The following is a 24,539-nucleotide window of genomic DNA, read 5'->3' as shown; positions in this document are numbered from 1 at the left end:
AAGATTCTTGGACTTAAAACTCGATTCTAATGTGAATTCCACCTAAATAATCATGGAAAATAAGCCAAAAATTGAAGAACTAGGGCTTGGAAATTTAGACCTTTGATTGAGGATTTGAAGGACCATTTGAGGTTGGATTTCAGGACTTTTGATATGTATGAACTCGTGGGGAGATAAGGAATCTATTGATGTAAAAATTATTGAATTTCAAGATATGGGCCCGGGGGTCGGGTTTTGGTAATTTCGGGATTTATGTTGTAAATTGATTATTTTTGCTTGGGCTTCGTTCCCTTAGCATATTTTGACGTCCTCGTTTTGATTTTGGATAGATTCAACGTGAGTGGAGGCTGATTCGAGGGGCAAAGGTGTTGCGAGCTAGAGATTTGACCGGTTCGAGGTGAGTAATGATTGTAAATGATGTTCTGAGGGTTTGAAACCCCGGATTGCACATCATAGTGCTATATTGAGGTGAGGCACATGCTTGATAACGAGCGTGGGATCGTGCACTGTTGAGGATTGTGAATTGGTCCGTCCCGAATGACTATTTTACCGCGTATTTGACTGAAATCTATTTGCCATCATCATGATTTGGGATGAATGCCATATTTGGGGCTTGTGCCAACTATTTGAACCCTTCGGGGATTTTTACTGGTATTTTTCTCACTATTTTGACTTTATACTTGAACTCAGTCATGTTATATTTCACTACTTTTGTACTCAGCCATGTTTACTCTGTTTTAACACTTACATGATCTTTTAAATGACATTTTGGGCTGAGACTCATGTTTTACTATTGCCCGAGTGGTTTGTGAGGATTTTGACTGAGTAAGGCCGAGGGCCTATGTTGTGAGAAAACAGTTAACACTGATTATGAGGCCGAGGGCCTGAGATATGTACGCCACGAGGTGGCTTGTTTGATATGAGACCGAGGGCCTAGTGATGATGCCACGAGGTGGTTTGATATTGCGCTTGGGCTGTAAGGGGCCCCTCCAGGAGTTTGCACACCCCCAGTGAGCGCGGTACCATTGTGATGTGAGATTGAGCCCGAGGGGTTGGTATTGTTCTATGTGATTGCCTGAGGGGCTGGTACTGTTCTAAGATGTTGCCCGAGGGGCGGATTTATTGATACTGTGCCCGAGGGGCGAACCTTTATGTGTTTATTTTTCATAATTGCTTGTCAATTACCTGCTTAATTGTTGAAAAAGGCTTTTCAGGAAGTAAAATTTGATATAAAGGATTTTGCCTATCTTTCACTGAATCACTGAATTTTAAATGGTTTTACTACTTCATTATAGAATGCTTTGTGCTTTACGTGATTTCTTGCTTTCAGTCTTTATTTACATTTGTTACTCACTGAGTTGGAGTACTCACTTTACTCCCTGCACCCCTGTGTGCAGATTCAGGCGTTGCTGATCTTGCCAGTACGAGTTGAGAGCTCCCGGCGGACATTCAGAGTTCACGAAGTAGGTACTTGACGTCCGCAGACCCGTGTTTCTCCCTCTTTATCATTTCTATCTCTTATCAGACATTTGTAACAGTTCGTAGACTTTTCAGACTTGTATTAGGTTTTATAGATGCTCATGACTAGTGACACCCCGGTTAGGGCTGTGTTGGGTATTTCTTCCGCGTCATATTATCTGCTACTTTGGATTATCTATTCATGTTTAGACTGTTTCTAAATGCTAAATATTTAATAATTGGAAAAATAGAAAATGTCGGCTGGCTTTGTCTTCACGAGAGGCGCCATCACAACTGAGTCCGGGTTTAGGGTCGTGACAATTGCATTACACACATAATCTTGCCCAACTTTCCGAGGTTACTCAGACTTCACCTCGTATTTTCTTAATATTAGAATCAAACAACAACACATGGGCTACCCGCAAACCACTCCACACTTAAGATTTTAATGTGGTACATGATTACATAACACTAGTCTATTAATCCCGGAGACTCAAGCTCCAATAGGGACAAGGAATGCCCTTGAGGCATTATATCAAACACTTAACAAGCACTAGTGCCATGGGAGTTCTTATGGAAATGAGGGATTGCCTCATCCTCCCAAATCAGCTTGGGGGTTCCGTACTACCACATATTTTCACAATCGCAGAACCATTCCTATGGGGTCCATGGGGTTGGGGCACACAAACACAATACTATAATGAAGAACAACCACCAACTTTTGTGTGTAATTGTATACCTGTACCCAACTTGAAATTGCAAGGAAAAGAGATAAAAATCATACCTTTGAAGCTTTTGAGAGGAGGAAGCTGCCAGAGAATTACTGATGAGCAAAACTAAGCCTGACTTCAATGGGGATGGGAGAGACACGATAGAAATCTACTGGTGAGTGTGTGGGTGAGCAGAATTGTGCAGTGTGTGAGTTAAGAGCAAAGAGGGTGCTATGTGTGCTTGAGAGTTTTCTTGTTTTTGACCTTGATGTGTGTTTGGGGTAAGTTAGGTTAGGGTTTTTGTATTTTGGTCAATGTTTAGGGCGTGTAGGTGAGGGAGTTCGACTAAAATAAGGGACAAAAAATTAAACTGGGCCGAAAAAAACTTGCCTGCATTACCCAAGTGTCGTCAGCCGTAACGCAAGCCTTACCTGGCTTTACCTAGGCGTCACCAGCCTAATGCCTGGTGGACCTGGCGTTAGCCAGGCGTTGCCAGCCCCGGCACCTAGTGTACGTTAGGTGACGCTTAAAACCTGTTCGACTTGCCCAAACTCACCTGCAAACTTGTTAGTACCTAAAAACAAAAAGAAAAATTCTAACTACACGAAAAATCAACTACAAATTGGGTTGCCTCCCAACGAGCACCTTAGTTAATGTCATGGCATGACGAATACAACAGTCCAATGGATTGCCTCCCATGAAGTGCCTGATTTAACGTCACGACACGATGTAGGTAAGCGCATTTAACGGATGCTCAACATCGATGGCTCGATCAAATGAGTCACTGACACTACCTTTACTTCATCCATGCCTATATAATGTTTTTATCTGTGCCCATTGACTCTGAACTTGTGAGAGTCATTTTTTGCAGCAATCTCTACGGCACCAATGGTATGAATTTCAACCACACGAAATGGTCCCGACCATCTTGACTTTAATTTGCCTAGAAATAACCTCAGTCTTGAATTGTATAGTAATACCTATCTCCGGGTTTAAAACTCCGCTCAATAATATTTTTGTCATGTATCATCTTTAGTCTCTCCTTTTATAATCTTGTGCTCTCAAAAGCGTGGTATCGAAACTCATCGAGCTCGTGCAACTCAGTGACTCTACTCGTACCCACAACTTCTATATCGAGATTCAACTGCCTCAATGACCACAAAGCTTTATGCTCCAACTCCACCGGTAAGTGACACGCTTTCCCAAACACCAATTTGTACGGCAACATGCCGATCGATGTTTTGAAAGCGGATCGATAGGCCCATAGTGCATCATCTAACTTTCTCGCCCAATCTGTTCTAGTAGCATTCACAATCTTTGTCAACACACTCTTTATCTCTCTGTTCGAAACCTCCACTTGCCCACTCGTTTGTGGACGATATGGGGTGGCAACCTTATGGAGTACATCATACTTTTCTAACAACTTCGTGATGGCTCGATTACAAAAGTGAGTGCCTCTATTATTGATTATTGCCCTTGGAGTGCCAAATCGGGTGAATATGTTCTTTCTTAAAAAAACAATTACCCCTTTGCATCATTTGTAGGGAGCACTGCAGCCTCTACCCATTTGGAGACGTAGTCCACAGCGACGAGTATGTACTTTTTTCCATATGAACTGACGAAAGTCCCTATGAAATCAATTCCCCATACATCAAACACTTTTACCTCCTGAATTAGGTTCATGGGCATCTCATGTCGGCGAGAAATATTCCCGGTTTGTTGGCATTCATCACAACCCTTTATCCATAAGTGTGCATCATTGAACAATGTTGGCTATTAGAAGCCTGACTCCAAGACTTTCGCAGCTATCCTTAGTCCCCCAAAATGGCCACCATATGGTGACGCGTGACACGCCTGCAAAATAGAAGATTGGTCTATCTCAAAGATACATTTACGGATCATGTTATTAACACAAATCTTGAATAGATAAGGCTCATCCCAATAATACATGCGACAATCACGAAAGAACCTTTTCTTTTGGATAGAGGAAAGGTCATAAAGAACAATACCTCTCGCCAGGTAGTTTGCAATGTCAGCATACCATGGCGCTTCCTCAAGACTCGTGGCTAATAATTGTTCATCCGGGAAAGTTTCCACAATCTCCTCCACCTCAACCTTCTTCTCAGCTCCTTCCAGCCTAGACAAGTGATCAGCTACTTGATTCTCCGTTCCCTTTCGGTCACGGATTTCCAAGTCAAATTCTTGCAGCAGTAGCACCCATCGAATCATATGTGGCTTTGACTGCTTCTTCTCGATTAAGTACCTGAGAGCAGCATGGTCAGTATAAACAATTACCTTCGAGGCTATCACGTATGACCTTAATTTGTCAAATGCGAACTCCACTACTAGCATCTCATTCTCGGTCACTATGTAATTTAGCTGGGCACAACTCAGAGTTCTACTTGCGTAGTATATTGGATGTATGACTTTGTCTTTTCGTTGCCCAAGAACTACTCCCACAGCATAGTCACTCGCATCACACATCAGCTCAAATGGTTGCTCATAGTTAGGGGAAACTATAATAGGTGTTGTTACCAGTATCTTCTTCAATTCCTCAAATGCTACCCTGCAGTCATCAGCAAACACAAAAGGGTGATCTTTTTCAAGCAATTTACACAAGGGGTTAGCAATTTTGGAATTTTTTTTTATAAATCTCCTATATAAACCGGCATGCCCAAGGAAAATTCTAATTGCTTTGACAGAAGTGGGTAATGGAAGCTTTTGATCACATCAACCTTTGCATGATCTACCTCAATACCTTTACTTGACACTAGGTGCCCTAAGACTATACCTTTCTGTCCTATGAAATGGCACTTTTCCTAGTTGAGTACCAGATTCGGCTCGATACATCTCTTCAATACTCTTCTCAAGTTCATAAGGCAATCATCGAATGAGTTCCCCACCACTGAGAAGTCATCCATGAAAACCTCCATTATTTCCCCTACCATATCCGTGAAGATGGCCATTATACACCTTTGGAATGTGGGGAGGTGCGTTGCATAGGCCAAACGACATTTTCCGAAAGGCATAGATTCCATAAGGGCAGGTGAACGATGTTTTCTCTCTGTCCTGTGGGGCAATAGAGATATGATTATACCCCGAGTACCCATCCAAAAAGCAGAAGTGGGACCTCCTTGCCAATCTATCTAGCATATGATCAATGAATGGCTGTGGGAAATGGTCTTTTCGGGTAGTCTAGTTCAACTTTTTGTAATCCATACAGATTCGCCAAACTGGGACTGTTAGTGTTAAGATCAATTTGTTCTTCTCATTTTTCACTACCGTCATACTGCCCTTTTTTGGCACACACTAAACTGGGCTGACCTAGTTGCTGTCAGATATAGGAAATATGATTCCTACATCTAACCACTTAATCACTTCTTTCTTCACCACTTCTTTCATGTTGGGGTTCAGCCTTCTTTGATGTTCTCTAGAAGGTTTGTGACTATTTTCAAGTAGAATTTTATGCATACAAAATGCCGATCAGATACCCTTAATATCTACAATGGTCCAACCAATTGCAGTCTTGCACTCTGTCAGTACCTGCAAAAGCTGTTCTACCTGCACATCTAACAAACTAGATGACATAAAAACAAGTAAATTTAAGTTAGGTCCTAAGAAAGCATACCTGAGATAAGGTGGCAGTTGCTTCAGTTCAAACTTTGGCGTCTCTTCTATCGATGGCTTAGCTGGAGGAGTTTTCCTTTCCTCTAAGTGCAAAGGTTCAAATTTGAGCTCTCTTCTCCAAAAACCTTGGCCTTCAAGATTAAATACCCACTCCACCAAGTCCTCTCCATTTGCTTCATCTAAGTTCATAAGATAGGCTGCTAGAGGGTCTTTAGTGTTCAATGTCTCATTTTCCTCCTCCAAAATTACATCCACGACATCTATTAAAGATCAATTAGCAAATTCACTTGGTCGCCGCATAGATTTTTGCACGTTGAATGTTATCTCTTCATCATTTAATCTCATTTTGAGATCTCCCGTTTCACAGCCAATTAAAGCTCTCCCAGTGGCCAAGAATGGTCTTCCCAAAATTATGGGAATTTCCTCGTCAAACTGACAGTCAAGAATGACAAAATCTGCTGGGAACACTAACTTCCCAACCTGTACTAATACATCATCAAGAATTCCAGAGGGCTTCTTCACTGTCCGGTCAGCTAGCTGTAGTAACATGGACGTGGGTCTAGCTCTTCCAATGCCTAACCTTTTGTAGATAGCTAGAGGCGTCAGGTTTATGCTTGCCCCCAAATCACAAAGTGCCTTAGCAAATGCATAGTTGCCTATTGTGCATTGAATTGTGAAACTCCCTGGGTCAGATGGCTTCTCAGCTATGGGTCTCGTCACAACAACATTGCAAGTCTGAGTCAGTGTAACCGTGGCCAAGTCTTGAAAGTCGAACTTACGAGACATCAAGTCCTTCATCATTTTTGCGTAACCAGGCATCTCCGTTAAGACGTCGAACAATGGAATGTTTGTTGATACCCAATTTTTCCTCATATGTTTTTAATACATATATATACTATCAAAATAACACATATGCAGTTATAAGCATGCATAAGAATTTTTTATAATTTTTCTATAATTTTAAAAGCTCCAAATCAATTTATTTCTTCTCTTTTTTTATTTATAAAATATCCAATAATTATCCTTCATATCCTTTTGGGGTGATTTAGCCATTTAAATTCATTATTTATGACAATATAGTGTTTAAATATTTTTAGTGCATTTTCTATAATTGCATTTACGTTTTTAGGCTAAATTATGTATCTTTGCAATAATAGCCCATATTAATGCATAATTATATTATTGATGCATAAAATGGACTTTTATATTTTTAAAATATTAAATAACTATTTTAAATCATTTTACTACATGAAATATTTTTTGGAACTCATTTATTATTTTTTATGAATTATGTAGTTATTAAAAGTGGCTATTTAAAATTTGGCCTATTTTTATTTCAATTTTGGTCCTAATTCAACCCAACACCAGCCCAATTTCAATTTAAACTTACCCATCCCAAACCTTAATACCCGATCCGGCCCCAAACCATATTAATCTCGGTCGTTGATCATAGAGATCAACGACCACAATCAGCCCCTTCCTTTTTTAGTCCCAAACGACCCCCCCAAACCCTTTCATTTCCCACCATCTGCCGCCCTGAAATCCCTCTTCTCTCTCAAATTCTCTCAAACCTAACCCTAATCGGACCTCACCGTCACTCATCTATGGCTATCTATGGTGGTTCCTCACCACCCCCAGGCCTCTAATAGCCTCTCTTGTACTAATATCACCATCTTTAGGGTCCTCAAGGGACTAAGGTTAGTTTGCTTGCATCTATGGCCATTTCTCGCCTGTTTTAGGCTGTCCTAGTTTGATTCCAAGTGAGATATTCCTATATCTATGGGTTTCTAGGTTTAATTCTTCATCTCTGTGATTGTACTTCTCGAAACCCTAATTTCTCTCTTCTGAACCTCTTAGATCTGTATAGATCTGAGATGGTTTAGACCTATTTCATATGAGTTTTACAAGAGCCTTTTGGTTTTTACAAGAATCGTGTGATTTTCGAATGATTTTTCATTTTTCTAAACTAGGGTTTTCGGAATTTTCATTTCCAAAATGTTTGATGATTTTTGAGTGTTTGATCTTTTGCTTCTTATGTGTTTTGACTAATTTTGTAAGTTTTATACAACCTTAACTCGTTTATACTAAAAGCCCTAATTTTTGACATTCTTTGTTTGGTTTCTGAGTACTGGTGTATTGACTGTGTTCTTGCCTTGGTTCTTGTGATTTCTCTTTAGCCATTTGAATGTCTCGTGGTTTTCTTATCCTAATATGTCTCTACTGAGTTTCTTAATTCAACTCTTTTACTGATTCTATATGTTTGTGTTCATTCTGACTATTCATGTTAAGACCTATATCTTTCTCCTTAAATCAGTGTCGTTTTCTTGATTTACCAATTTGTTTCGTGTCGAATCCTGACTATTCATTTCTTACCTTATTTTGTCTGCGAAACTTGCTGACTCTTTACGTGATTTTCTCTTTGATTGAACCGTTGATTATTCTGAAGTTCTTATTTCCTGGTTTGATTTGAACTCTTTTCCTTAACAATACTTTTGATTCTTACATCTCTACTCGGTTTGATTGAACTTCGTGCCTTAATCAGTTTTCCCTTGCCTTATTTATTATTTTGCTGATTCTTACTGATTGTTTCCTTAACTGAAACTATTGTTCATTCACCCCTAATTACCTACTCTGTACTTAAGTCGTACTCGATTTCCTTCCTTAAGCATCTGTCCTGCATTTACCATTGATTAATTATCCCTTGATTAAAGGGAAGACTTACTGATTTTACATGTGATTGATTCCATGAATTTCTCTAATTGCTACTTAATTTATCCCTTACCTTATTTTGTTAAGCTTTTGATTACTATATAAACTCCCTCTTATTTTAACTTCTGGACAACGAACATAGTTCAAAACTACTACTTTTTACACCCTAAAAAGGCTCTCTTTCTGCTCTCTTTGCTACTTGTGATCCCTGATATTCTAGCCGGCTGCAACCCAAGGCTGGAAACAACACAATACCTTGCTCACAATCTTGTGTTTTCTTTCTTTAACTAGGTATGCCTATGATTAATTTTTAAGAATCAAAACCTATGTGTTTACTTACTGCTTTAGTTCATATGGCCTGAGTTTATTCTTGCTTTAGTCCACTCTGCTTGTTTGTTTGTTATTTTGTTTGACATGTCTGCATATGTAATTGCCCTGTTTAACTGACTTCTATTTATATAGCATGCTTAGACTCTGCCTTTGTGTAATTAGCATTCCCTCACCTGTCTTTGCATGTTCTGCCTCACTCCTGCTAAGTTAATTACTCTCCCTAGAATGGCTTCAACATGTTTCTATTGTGATCTTTGCTGCATAACCTGCATTCTACCTACTAGTTCTATAGAACTCCCTCAAAACTCTATGTATCCTATTGTCTGTATGCTTCATTAAGGTGTACTCTCTATGTTCCCAATCCCCCTTCCCTTTGTGTGAAAGCTGCTTGCCAAAGTTACTTCCTAAAGCTTGTTTAGTCTCTATCTTGTGTTTCGATTACAAAATTGCTTCTTCATACTTTCTCTCAAACTGGTTTATCACTAATGGTTTTCAGAAGTTCTTTTCAGTCCTAAAACCTTTCTGTTAAACTCTTTCAAACCACTATGCACTTTCACTTACTCTTAGAATACTAGGTCACGCCCCTCTAATATGTGTACTGCCTTGAGATCCTTGAGATCTCTCTAAACTCTGGCATGTCAGGGCTGGCCTTTCCACACTGCACCTAAATCAATTATTATTTGAGAAAGGTCTAGGTGTGAGCACTGCCCGAGATCCTTGAGGTCCTTAGAGAACTCTAACACACCTAGACATGGAATTGGCTATGGAACTTTGGTATTTGAGATTACTGGAGGCTTGGAAGTCATTTGTGGCCTACTTCAGGCTCCCTATAGATTAATTTCTATTTTATTTATGTAATTTTTTCATTCAATTCATTGGTATGTAATAATTTTTGTAAACAAACAGTGGGGTGATTAGTGAAAAAGGGAGGGTAGTTATATATTATGGGTAAAATTGGGTAGATACCATGCCTATAGGATCTATGTTGATTCAAATGTGTTTGATATGTTTGCTTTACTTCCACACAGTTAGAAACCATGCCTATAGGGTCTAAACTGGCTTTAATAATAGAGATCCTGCCTATAGGGTTAAAATCAACTCTATAGAAATCATGCATATAGAGGTTTCACTTTGGTTAAATGAATGTTGTTTGTTTTACCCTGCTTGATTAGAAATCGTGCCCATAAGACTTAAAACAGTTCAGTTAGAAAAGTCGGTGTAATTCATGTTTATATATTCTGAATTGGTTTAGTTAACTAGTCTTTCCGTTTCTTTAACAAGTCTTCAACGCTGCTTTAAGTAACATTGCTAGAAATCATGCCTATAGGATCCAAATTGCCGTTTAAAATCATTTTACTATTTTACTACATTCCTAATCAATATAGATATCATTATCATAGGAAATCACTGTTATGCGCCTAAGCAAGCCTGTAGGGCGGTTAAAATTCTGCAAACTATAAATCTGCACCTTGTTATTTGAGACTGCCCACACTCAATAGGTTTAAAAGGATCAGTAGGCAAGTAAGATTAAGCTCTTTGACACTTTGGTCCTAATTCAATACTACATAATCTCCGCTCACCTAGATATCATGTTCTAAGATTTTCTCTTAAATACTTGAAACTGTTGTTTGAGACGTGCACTTACTTGTTATGTTTGTGGAGGTGAATGCGAGCCTTTAATTGTTCTCTTTAAATGCAGTCCTAATTGTTTTTGATTGACGCCTAGACTTTTATCCTTTAAAAAACCTTAGGATGGTCTAGAACTACCTAAATTAGAGGCCCTAAATACCTCCAGGGCCACGAGAAAGGGACGAGTAGTGCACACATAGGATATCTTTCAAGGTTGCTAGAACGCTTTAGGCTATGACCAAGGGGAGGGAATTGGGTAGTAAGGAATATGATAACTACGTGCTAATGCCACATGTAGCCCCTCGTTGAGGAGTGATTACCGGGAATTGTGTGGGTATGATCCTATAGGCTAACCAACCTAGGATCCCTCTTTCCCAACTCCCGCTGTTTAAATAAATTTACTTTTCTTTATATATGTGCAACTTGTTCAAACCTTTTCCCTTGTTTTATTACTTGAATCATATATGTGCTTAGAATGCCTTTACTTGCAATTACGTGTTAAAAATGTTTATCTGTTTAAATGACTAATTCACATAATTTAAGCTCAGCCGGGACCCACCGTTGTGGACCACGAGGGGTGCCTAACACCTTCCCCTCAAGGTTATTTCGAGCCCTTACCCTAAATCTCTGGTAATGCAAACTAGTCCATGAGTTAATTGCTCAAGGTGCCCTAACGCACCATAATTTGTTAGGTGGCGAATCTTCAAATACCCAATTTCCAAAAGGAAATGAGTTATTTCCCCCATGAATGTCGAAACCCGGACTTCCCCGTCAAAAAGGGAAAAACGGGGGCGCGACAGCATGGCGACTCCGCTGGGGAAATCTTTAGGCTCTTACCATAACGAACTTATATTTTGTGAATTAGTCCAAGTATGCTCTATCCCACGTAGCCTTTCCTCTTATTTGAATTTAACTGTCTATTTTTAAGCATTTATGATTCTTTATTCCTGAAACTGACTTGTCTCTTTGTTTTTTTTATGTAACTGTCTTTCAATTATTTAAATACCGCATTTATCATTTTCTTACGTGCAAATACTTGACAACATGCTATTTATTGTTGCATAAATCATGCTCAACATCATACTCCACTCGTGCGTAATTAATCCTATAGCAACGCTTGATGAGTGTTTGCGCTCTTCCTATATATCACCCTTTAAATTCGGAAAGGCGTATTTGCGGTAAAACTAGCCGATCAGCGGTGCATTCGACGGTTCCGTGACTTTTACCCTCAAGTTGTCCACTTGAGGGTCCCAGACTAGACCTCTATAACAACCTTACTCTAATTAAATTGTACATGCATCATGGTCAAACCTTGCCAGGTTAATATGTTGTCCACATAATAACCCTTTAAGACAAGCCCCGTCCAAAAGTTCATCGGATTTATCATAATCCCAACGGACGTAACCACGATTATGTGCATTAATTTGGAGAAATAAGTGCCAATATGCTAATTATTATTGTACAAATAGACGAATCTGGAGGGGAAATGGCCTAACTCTCTTTGTTTTACAGAAAATGAGGCACGAGGTCCCCAGATTCGATATGGTTAGCACACCCTCACTCTTGCTAGATTAGTGGAGGGATCTTCCTTCATGTGACCAAAACCATGTGAAATGAGTCTTAGGAAACTTGCCTTCTTTGATGGACCTTCAGCTCAACAAAATGTTGATCGAGGCTGCAACTATGTTTTGGGACAAGGAAAGGGTTGTGTTCCATTTTGGGAACATAGAAATGACACCCCTTCTAGAAGAAATAGGAGGATTTGCCGGGTTACCTTGGGATAGTCCTAATCTGTTGGCACCTGAAAATCGCACTATTAGGGGATTTCTGAAAATGGTGGGGCTGAAGAAGAATGACAATTTTGAAATGCCTAAAGGACTCCTACATACCTTTTGAGTTCCTTTATGAAAGATACGGTCACAACAGCTCTTACCGTCTTTTTGACGATGAGTTCTCAATCACTTCTTTAGGTTGGATTCATCGTAAGGTTTTCGTGTTTATCATGTGTTTCTTGGGCATGTTGATATTCCCAATCCAAGGGGATAGGATCCATACTAGGTTAGCCATGGTGACCAAAACTCCGATGGACGGGATCGAAGGGGAGACATATACTATCATTCCTATGATCGTTGCAGACATGTACTGGGTGGAGCGATGTCAGAAGGGGTTTAGGTTCTTCGAGGGTTGGAAGTTGCTGCTACAAGTCTGGTTGTTAGAACATCTCCAAAAGGGACAATACCATCAAGAATTTTTGCAAAGGCCGTGGAATGATCATATAGCCTTCCATCATCCCAAAAGAATGAATTATATTCCAGACATGTTTGTTTAGCCAGAGGACGCTGCAGGATGGGTACAACTTTTTGTAAATTTGACTGAGGATCAAGTCCAGTGGATGTTCGAGTGGTTACCTACCGATGAATTCATCATTAGATCCAGGAATTTTCTGCACTTGGTGTTGATCGGGTTGATGGGCATATACCCTTACGCTCCTCTTAGGGTTATGAGACAAGTAGTCAGGAGACAAATCATACAACGAGTCGCCAAGATATGTCACTTCAGAGCTAATTTCCAGGGTGACACCATCCCGTATAAGAATGAAGCGCAACACATGTGGACCTTGAAGATCATTGTGGAGAAGGATACTATTGAGCCAGACCGATATCACGCAGGCCACTCATACCTTTACCCTTCGTGGCTGGAGGACAACATAATCGGGGTCGTTAAGCCAAGGGCTGGGGACAGAAAATAGGGTTATAGACGAGGTTGCTGAAGTAGAGGTGAAGTACAACAAGCTGCGGAAAGGAGTTCGAGAGTCTGAAGCCGAGCATATGGCACAGCATAAGGCTGACATGGAGATGATTAACGAATGGAAAGAGAGAGTTGTTAAATCCAGTGAGAGGATGGAATATCTGGAGTACAGTCTAATGAAGTTAGAAGGGAAGATGAGAAAAAGGGTCACCGATTGTCAGAACGCCGAAGGAAATGAAGGAGGGCACCTGGCAAAGGCATTCCTGCTGCTGAACCTACGGGAGATGGGAGAATTGATCGATAAGAGCATCCAGTCTGGAGAGGGTCCTTCTGGGACCAAGTAGATTATATTTATTTGCTTTCCTTTCAAATTTAATAAGTCCAAGAGCCATTAGTGACATTATCTTATTTAGTTTCGTTTTGGTTTGTTTACTTTTACTTTAATGAAATAAGCAATTATTGGCACTAAATTTCTCCAAATTTATTTGTCACTATGCCTACCTCGGGCACAACGAGGCTCCCAGTGAGCACGTGATTTTTTTCCTATATGAATTACTCCCATAATCTCAAAACAAAATAATTTCTTTTCATTATTTCCAATTTTATGGATTTTTGCGGCATTTTATGTTAAATGTTTGCATTCGTCTGTGCATATTTATTTTATTTAATTAATGAAAAATACAAAAAAAAATATGTTGCATTTGCATTTAGCATTTAATTTTACATTTTAGGATTAATTGAAAAATTAGTTGTTTTATAAAAACGGAAAAATCACAAAAAAAAAATAGTTTATTTTGCACTTTTAATTTTAATTTTGAATTTTGGTAGTTTTTCCTTTAAGTTGGTTTTTTTTAATTATTTGTGGTAAGTATTATTTAGAGTTAATTAATGTAATAGGATAATTTGATTAGTGATTAATGTAGGTTTATTTTTAATTTTAATTCAAAAGAAACTAAAAGAAAATTGAAAAAGAAAAGAAAACAAAAGAAGGGGAAAATTTGGACTTAGAGCCGATTTGGGCCTCAGATTTGCTGAGCCCAAACCTTTCTTCTTCTTTTAAAAATTTTCGCCAGCCCAGTTTCTTCACTCAGTCCGGAACCGCGCCCCAACCCACACCCGCCCGTCTTCCGAAACCCGACCCGTTCCCAAACGCTAACAAACAAAAGAGCCCCAGAACCCTAATCTCCAAGACCCATCAGCGCAACCACTGTTCTTCTTCTCCAAACAACCAAATCCAAGCCCCAAATTTAGTCCAAATTCGGGCGAGTGAATCCCAAATCCTTAACCTACGCGTCACTCCTTCTCTCATCTTGCCGTTGCTAACGGTTTCTGATGCGAGATTCCCCTCCTCTCTCACTTGCTCGAATTCATGTTGTATCATACGATTGGAAGGTTCTAGAGACGAGATGTTGGATGAGTGTGAGGCGTTGTATTGATTTCACTCAATCCGATCCCCACATTCATCAAGGATTCGTCTTTAAAAGAAGCCTTATCCGATTTTGTGAAGGGGGGAATTTTTCGAGAGTTCTTGAGTTTTTGGGGTGAGATTGCCCGAGATTTTTCTTTTCAACCCTCTTCAGAAAAAGAAAAGAATATATATATATATATATATATATATATATAGTCTGAGTTCGATTTTATTCAGGTTTTTACTGCATTTCAAGGTTCATCAACAAAAATCACCAAAAACAGATTTCGTTTTTTTTGCATTTCGTCTTTCTCCTGATTTTTGGTCCTCAATAATGGAGTTTGATTAAAGTTTGAGTCGGAATTTGTGTTTAAGTTCTAAATCTCGGTACCATTTCACATTTCTGTCTGAGCTTTTGATCTCTACTCGCTTCTGTTGCTAATTGCTGGTGTTAGCTATTGGATTTCACTTGTATTCAACGTTAGAGCAAAGTTAATCGAAAGTGTTTATTGATTCTAGGTTCATTTCTTCTTCATTTTTATTTGTTTTTTCGTGATTCTGCATCGTGTGCTCATGTTCTGTTATGTTTTTAGTCTAAGACTACCTGAAAGTCAGTGTTTGTTGTTCAGATTAAAGGCTGAGTTCTGTTGGACTTGATTCAGGTCTGTTTCTGTTTTTGTGTTTATTCTATATTGAAAGAGTGATTGTATGCACTGATATAATGGCTACAGTTGTATAAATTCACCCACTCGTTTGTCAAATTTGAGCATCGAAACAAATTCATGAAACCTTAAGGGTGGAAGCCTTTTTGTTTGATCATTTCTGCTGGTTTAGCTGCAGTTTGAGTGCTAAGTGATTGTTGGGCTTGGTTCACTTGTGAATTAGTGGATTGACACGCATTTAACTTCATCTATAAGGCCACAGAGATTAATGTTCACGTTTCCAGCAGTCATTTCTGTCCTTAGACTTCTTGAACAGAATCAGACATGAAAATTGTGAAGTATTATGGCTGCCTAGTAGCCATCAAAGTTGGTATATGTAGGAATGAGTTTTGGAAAAGAATTCTTGTTTGTGTGTGGAGTTTAAACTTGCAATAAGCCATGAGACTCCTTCTAATCACTGTCCATTTGATGGTCAATTAGTTCGGCAGCTTAGGGATATTCATTAAACTTCAATTTGTTTGGTTTTCACTTGTATGGTTGGGGTGTAATTAGCTGCATATCATCTGAGCAAGTCGTCAATAAGCGGCGTGTTCATGTGTTCGTATCTTAAGTATTCTGGACTGTATCTGTTGGTTTTTGTTCGAATTCGATCATTGTTGGCTACGCAATCTCGTCTGTTGTAGATGCTGGAGTATTTTGGCCTCTGAAATCTCTTGAGCCAGGTAGTTTGAGCTATGAGGGGCACTATGTGGTCATTATTTCGCTGATTTTGTGTAACTAGGCCTGCCAGTTCTTCTTCACCTCTATTTGGTCAACTTCTTGTTTGTTTCGCTGTTGTTCGAAATGTGTTTGCAGTTTAAATGACTAATGTAGGAGATTTACTGCTATGAAATCTGCATATACGCATTCACTTCAATACTCTGCCAAAGGAATTGTGAACCATTATCGTGCTTTCTCTGAGTTTGTTGCGAGTTTTGTAACTCCTTTGCTAGTGTAAGTTCACAGCCAGTGTTAAGAACCTTGTGTGCTATTTTATGTCATCTATTAGAGTTATCCGTTGGTTTAATTAGGATAAAAATCAGTCCAAGTTCGTGATAGTTTCAGCTCGACTGAATTATTTGTTTAGTTGAATTTATTCAATTGCCGTTTTATTTCTTTCCGATAAATTTTGTTCCTGAAACACATTAACATCATCGATGAGGTTGTAATTTGATTCGATCTTCAGAATTTTTTTTTCTCTTTGATGAATGATTCAACCTGGGTTTGCTACACATGAACTGAAGTCTTGAACAATTCGTTTCATTTATCTGTGTCGGAAGAACTCTTTTTGCTTCTTTAAGCTTCACCATTGCAGCTGGAAGAAATCGATAAAGCTTAACATCTTGATTTTAACCGCTAGTTAGTTTGGTTTTTGTCGCTGTGATTCTGTGATAAACTCAGCATGTTAGCGGCTAAATGTAAATATCACTGTTTGGTATTATCTGTTTAGTTAAGTGATATCCTTTACTCAATTGTGATTATCGAGTGCCTAGTTCCGCATCCTCACTAAGAGTGAATAGCATAAGTTAAACATGTATCAATTGCATAAGTCTGTTCGATCAATTCCTGATGCATTGGTTTGGATTTTCATTAGTTCATGTAGTCTAAATCCAAGGCTCTTGACCTTCCCAGATAATTCTTAGAATTCGAGGTTTGCCATTTAGGAAAATTCCATGGCCCTCACAAAGTTGCAAACGCGTAGTTGCTTTAGGCGAGTTGTTTTAATAATTTACCTTCCTAAACTCGGGTGCGTATTTATGTGACCCAAATCCAAGTCTCAACGATGTTAAAATATGTCAAAAACCATGGGTGCATTTATGTGACGTGGTTCGAAACGTATTTTAATAACGTTGCAATTTTCCTTAAAAATAACTAAAAGCGACTAATAAAGTTAAAATTGCACCATAGGTTAAGACATGTACTAAAATCAGATAATAGACCAATTATAATAGTTGAGCGACCGTGCTAGAACCACAGAACTTGAGAATGCCTAATACCTTCTCCCAGGTTAACAAAATTCCTTACCCGGATTTCTGGTTCGCGGACTGTTACATAGAGTCAATCTTTTCCTCGATTCGGGATTGGAACCGGTGACTTGGGACACCATAAATCTCCCAAGTGGCGACTCTGAATCTTTATAATAAATCCCGTTTCGATTGTCCTTTAATTGGAAAAATTCCCTTTATTTATACCCTTTACGGGGTGTAGGTAAAAAGGAGGTGTGATAGCTCTGGCGACTCTGCTGGGGATCGAACCTAGAATCTCTGGTTCCGGGTTCAGAATTCGAGCTTAGATGAATTATTATATTTGGCTTTATTTATTATCTGATTTTATTACATGTTTGGGCCTAATGTGCCAAATGTTGCTTTTATCGCTTTGATATTATCTGAACTGTATATAAACTGCTACGAAACCCCTCTCTTCTCTCTTCCGAGGAGTGCACGCTGGTCGTGACTTCTTTCTGTTAGTGTCAAATCCCAAATAGAATGAGGCTCAGACAAGTTGCAAAACCGGATGATCCTTTGGTTGCCGATACGCAGTCCCCTCCTCGGCTCGAGTTGTCCGCTCGGGTAAGCCAGGTCTAGAACAAATAAACCCAGGGTTTTAAACCTAGTATAACAATACCTCATGCCGGATCCCTAGTAGGAACATTTGTTTGCATCATGTGCATATTTGACTTTGGAGACTCAACACAGGGGTTGGCTCTATCTAGGACAGGTGCACCCGAAACAAAAGACCATCCTGATGCATCTTACTTGCTACTTGTGCATTTATTTGCTTCGAATTTGCATGCTGACCATTTTTTTAAAAGGAGAGCATTTGGAAAGAAATGGCAGTACGAGGGCTAAAGAGAGTTAATCGCCTGTTTTGAAAAAAAAACCAATGTCCAAATAGTGTCGAAACTATGCCGAATTTTTGAGAAATTAGTTTGTTTTATTTGCCAATGGAATGAAAAAAGGAGTTTTGTTTTCAAAAAAATAGTTTGTTTTATTTGCCCGAACTACATCAGTTTGATTCTCACAGGGTGTGAGATACGTAGGCAACCCCCATCGGGTCCAACTTCCTTTTTGCAAAAATAATCCAAAAGAACAAAAATTTTACTTTTATTTGAAAATAGTTAGGGTGATGTCATTCTTGTCAGAAATAGCCGAATGTCCCTAAAAGGGCGCCGGAAGACTGTTTTTGCCCGAACAGCTGCCTGTGGTCATTTTTCAAGGTTTTCACCGGTTAGCCAACACAGCCTTAAAATCTTCGTCTTCGAGGTGCTGAAAGGCCGTATTTGCAAAACCGGATTTTATTTTTTGAAAAAAAGGGAAAAGAAAAAGTGTGTCAATTTTGTCTTTGAGTCAAATGAGTCTTGATTTTTGCTTAATCACCCTAATAAATGTGCAGAATGAGCACGAGTCCAAGTTTCCCGATAGCAGTCATGAACAAGATCCCTTTGGAGTTGCACATGTTGTGGGAAGATCTGGGAAAATCAGAGCAAGATAAGGTCAATATACATTTAGGAGGTCTCACCGGGTTGTTAAAAATCAGGCCCAGAGGAGATGTCATAAAGGCTTTGGTTACATTTTGGGACCCGACCCATAACGTGTTTCACTTTTCAGATTTTGAACTCATGCCAACCTTGGAAGAGATAGCAGGTTATATGGGAAGTACTGAAGGGCTGAGGCATAAGTATCTGATCGCTCCAAGAGCCGTTAACTCTCACAAGTTCATGGATTTGCTAAAGATAAGCAAGGGAGTACCGTATTCCGAGTTGGAGGATGGTTTTGCTACTCTACGTTTTATATACCAGAGGTACGGGCATGTAGGAGGGTTCAATGATCCGGCAAGCGGGGTTTGTAGCAAAGGAAACCGAACAAAATGGGATGAGCATAGGCGTTTCGCCTTTATGGTAGTTTTTAGGCCTTGTGGTATTTCCCCGAAAAGACGGGAATATTGATTTGCGGGTGGCCGGAGTCGTTAAGGTCCTGATTACCAATGCCAAGAGCATTCTCGCCCCTATGATAGTTTATGAGATATACCGAGCTCTCACAACCTATAAAACTGGGGAAGATTTCTTCGAGGGGTGCAATTTGCTATTACAGATGTGGATGATCGAGCACCTATGCCATCGCCCTCAGTATATGAGTTACGGATCCACAGAGAAAAGTTGTATTGAAGAGTTTGACACAAGAATTGCAGGGTTTAAGCGGCCAGAGGGTTTTGAAGATTGGGTATCCTGCCTTCGCTCCATTACTGCAGGGCAAATAGAATGGACATTGGGTTGGCTTCCTGTTGAAGAAATTGTGTATATGCCCACCACTGGTCCTTATTTCCTCCTGATGGGTCTGCGAGGTATTCAGCCTTACGCTCCTTACCGGGCGATGAAACAGTTGGGAAGGTGTCAGGTGATGCATCCAGATGAAGATCTTAGAGTGCATGCGGTCGAGGTTAGTTCTGACGGTCAATTTCATGAAGAGACAGTTCGTTCTATTTGGAATGAATGCCAGTACTTGACAGTAAACACTCGAGTGCGTGATTTATCTAGAGGCGAAGTCTCACCCGCCTATCTTGCTTGGTATAGAAAGAAGAATACTGCAAGGGCTGAACCAGAAAGACCAGCCAAAAAGCCTCACGTTCAAAAATTCGTTGAAGCGTCATAAGAACAGTGGGCTTGGGTAGCTAAGGAGAATGAGTACAGGGCCACAATAGGAAAATTGGAAAAGCAAGTCAGGGAGCTTCAATTCAAGAGTAGCTTGCAGGTTGCGGCGGATGAAGGGGAAAAGAAAAGTCTAGCCAAAGAAAATGAAGCCCTTCGAGCTCAAATTCAGAAGATGAAATTAGCGGCAGAAAATCCAGCCCGAAGCGACAGTGATGAAAAACTCATAGCTAACCAAAGCAGAAAGTGAGTGACTATAGTTTCGATTTGAACAAAGCAGAAAGTGAACTAGCCAAGGCTCAAAAACAATTGGCTAAAAATGCAGACGAACGGGTATGCCTGGTTAAGCAGTTGAGAGAAAGGTACGACGACGAGGTCGCAGGGTTAAAGAAAAAGGTCATCGCCACAGAAAACAAAATGATCAAGCAGGTAAAAGACTTCAAAGTTGAAAGGGAACATTGTTATACGGCATTGACACAGTTAGAATAGATTTACAACAACTTCAGGAACAAAATTATGCTGTTGAGCAAACTTTGGAGGCCAGGGCCCAGCAGATTGGGCGTTTGTTACAAGAAAAGGGCGTCATAAGAGAGAGAATTAGAAACATCGCTGACTACATCGTTATGAAGTGCCACGTTTGTGAGGATATGACTTGCACTACATTCTTTGCAGCGGTGATGACCTTTGTTAAACAAATAATGAATGACTTGGACCGACTTCAAAGGGATCTTGCACATAGACCCGTGGCGAGACCGAATGATGTCCCGCTGGCACCAGGAGCATTGATGTACTCGTGATTTTTCGTTGAGTCTGTATTTCCTTTTCTGTCAGAGTCTATAAGACATGTTGGGTTTGTATTTTCTTTCTGTTTTTGAGTCTGTATTTCTTTGGAGTATGATAGCTTAATTTCGGAGTCGGTATTTTGTCTTTGCATCAAAGTCTGTTCATCTTTTGAAATTTGTTAGTATTGAGCCTTTGTAATCGAAGCATCTGTGTTTATAAAACTGAAAATACCCAAAAATGTTTTTATTTTACTTTCACACTTATCTACAAGATCTACGCTTGGTCTGATTCATGCGGGGTCATGATACATAGGCAATCTCCATAGGATTCGACCGCAACCAAAAAAAAGAGAGAAGAAAAGAGGGAAAGAAAATAAGAGGAAAACAAGAGAGTAAAGAAAAGGAAAGAGCGGAAAAAACAAGAAAGAAAAAAGAGTAAATAAGAGAGAGTAAAAACAAAGAGAGAACAGAGGCCAGAATGAAGGAAAGGAAAGAAAAGAAAAGAAAAGGGGATGTTTGCAACTAAAAGAAAGAAAAGGCCGGGATGACGCATGCAACCGATCAAATACATAATAGAGACGGTTAACTGTTTAGGTGCATTCATGCCCAATCTGCGGTTACCAATCTGTTAAAGCCTAATCGTTAACAAGGTTGTTTGTTTGATGTATTAAGTCCAAGCAGGTGGTTAGTTGGCTAGCATTCTGGAAACTCACTCCTACAATACCCGATCGAAAGACAGGCTGAATATGGTCGACCAGGAACCGGAAACAAGTATTGTCGACCCATCAAAAGAGATGGAAGAAATGGACATTAATGCGATGAGGGAAGAAATGTATAAGCTGAAGCAGCAGATGGCTGAAATGTACCAAGCTTGGGCGAAGGGGCATCCAACACCGATTTATCCCGCCAATCCTGCTTATATCCCACCATCAGCCCAACCTCCAGAGCCTCCCACTGTGAACTCATCTCCAGCCTTTCCCCTCCACCAAAAATGTCATGGCGCCACTTCCCATACTTCTCAAGCTCCACCACCCAAACAAGTCCCATACCCTCCTCTACCAATTACACCTGTTTTTGTGGCACCTCCACCTGCTACGTTACACCGATCCTCCAGTGAACCTCTGTTCCAGACTCACGACAACTAGTATTATCCCCCTGAACCCACCTTCAAAGTTCTAGAACCATATCCTTACACTCCTCATCTTGTTATCCCGGCGGAGACCGAGAAACCGCCCAAAAATCCCGAGCACGAGGAGATGATCAGAAAGGTCAAAAGCTTAGAGCAATCGTTCCGAGACATGAGGGGGTTAGGGGGCCAAGTAAGTGTGGCCTACAAAGATTTATGTCTGTTCCCAGATGTTCAGTTGCCAGCGGGGTTCAAAATGCCCATGTTTGATCTATACGATGGGCATGGTGACCCGGTAGCACACTTAAGAGGATTCTGTAGCAAGGTGAGAGGAGCAGGTGGAAGAGACGAATTGTTGATGGCATATTTCAGCCAACATTTGAGTGGGTCGGCACTAGAATGGTACACCAGAAAAGATCATAGCAGGTGGTACACATGGGACGATTTGGCCCAAGCCTTCGCCTGTCATTTTCATTATAATCTTGAAATCATCCTAGATCGTCTGTCATTGAGGAAGATTGAGAAGAAGCCCGGTGAGAGTTTCCGAGAATATGGGTTTTGTTGGAGAGAGCAAGCAGCGAGGGTTGACCCCCCGATGAAATAGAGTGAGATGGTTGATTATTTCTTGCAGGCTTTGGAGCCCACTTTTTTTGGTCATTTGGTGTCAGCAGTGGGCAAGTACTTTAATGAAGTTGTGAAAATGGGAGGCATGGTTGAGGAAAGACTCAAGTCCAATAAGATCATGAGTTATTCAACAATCAAAGCAACCACTCAGGCCATTCAAAACGGTACTGGGGGTGTGCTCGGAAAGAAGAAGAAAGAGGATGTTGCAACGATCGAGTCGGCAACTTGGGGTGGATCTAGGAACCTTCCATCGTTCTACAACCAGCCTCGACCCTATCCCCAAACATACCCCCACACTCCATATAGCCCACCACAACACTACTACCCACTGCCAGATCCCCACTTTTCTGTCTATCACGCACAAACCTATACCCAACCTCCCGCTCACGCACAATGGCGTGCTCCAGCTCCACATAGTCCCTACCACGCCCCACAAAATACCCATCCACCCCCAAAAGCCTACAAAACCCCTCATGGAACAGGTTTTCGACCCAATCAAGCCTTTAAGAATGAGAGGTTGCAGAAGTAGAAGACTTTCACTCCATTGGGAGAATCATATACCAGCCTATTCCACAGACTGAGACAATTGGGTATGTAGAATCCGATCGAGACCAAAATGCCGAATCCCCTTCCCAGAAATCTTGATCGCTCGGTGAGTTGTGAGTATTGTTCAGGGGCCCCAGGCCATGACATAGAGAAATGATGGAAACTAAAAACAGCTGTACAAGAGCTCATTGATACTCATCGGATCAAGGTTCAGGCCCCAGAAGTGCCAAATATCAACCAGAATCCGCTGCCAGCTCACCATGATACCCATATGATTGAGTTGATACACAAGGGAGGGGAGGCTAAGAATCCCTCGTAGACGGTAATGATGATCCGCTCCAGTAAAACCAGTTCAAAGGAAAAGGTAACTAGCGGGAAATTAGTGGTTCAGCTGAAAGAGGTAGACAACAAGCCAACTGTGGTAGCCGATAAAGGGTCGTCAAGTACTGTTGCAGTGAAACCATAAAAATCTAAAGTGGTGGTACTAGGGGTTACAAGCAAACCTGTTGTGGTCGTGAAGCCCGTAAAAGAACGGGAGCTGTTGAGAGGTTCCATATTGCCGAGACGAAGGACGTGCTCGCGCAGAGCCTGTTATTATAAAACCAGTAACTCAGCTTCCAATGATCAATAACAAGGCGGTCCCGTGGAACTATGAACGAGTGACAGTAACTTACAAGGGGGAAGAGGTCAGAGAAGAAGTGTGTGATACCCATGGCTTGACTCGATCGGGGAGAGGCTTTGCCCCCGAAGAGTTAAGAAAAGCTAAGACCTCAAAGGATAATTCAGTGTCGGTGAAGAAAGCAGTGACTGAGGAAGAAGCAGAAGAATTTCTGAGAAAGATAAAAGTGCAAGACTATTCCATTGTGGAGCAGTTAAGGAATACACCAGCTCAGATCTCGCTCTTGTCATTATTGATCCATTCCGACGAGCACCGTCGAGCTTTGATGAAGATCTTGAACGAAGCCCACGTTCTTGACAAAATCTCAGTAAACTACTTGGAAAAGATAGCTAATAAGATATTTGAGGTAAACCGAGTCACTTTTTCTGATGATGAGTTACCCGTAGAGGGTACCGAGCACAATAGAGCCCTCTATCTGACGGTGAAATGTGAAGATTCCGTGGTTACTCGGGTACTAGTTGACAACGGGTCTAGCGCGAACATCTGTCCTCTCTCCACATTGAACAAGCTGCAAGTGGAGGATGAAAGAATTCACAAGAACAATATTTGCGTTCGGGGATTCGACGGTGGAGGGAAAGATTCAGTCGGGGACATAATGCTTGAGATCACAATAGGGCCAGTTGAATTTACTATGGAATTCCAGGTGCTCGATGTGGCTGTTTCATACAATCTGTATTTGGGACGACCCTAGATCCATGCGGCCTAAGCAGTCCTGTCTACTCTGCATCAAATGGTCAAGTTTGAATGGGATCGACAGGAAATTGTTGTACACGGCGAAGATAATTTGTGTGTGCCCAATGGTGCCATTGTTCCGTTC

Source organism: Nicotiana sylvestris, chromosome 8, assembly GCF_000393655.2.
Source record: "Nicotiana sylvestris chromosome 8, ASM39365v2, whole genome shotgun sequence".
Taxonomy (NCBI): domain Eukaryota; kingdom Viridiplantae; phylum Streptophyta; class Magnoliopsida; order Solanales; family Solanaceae; genus Nicotiana; species Nicotiana sylvestris.
This window is presented reverse-complemented; position numbering follows the sequence as displayed.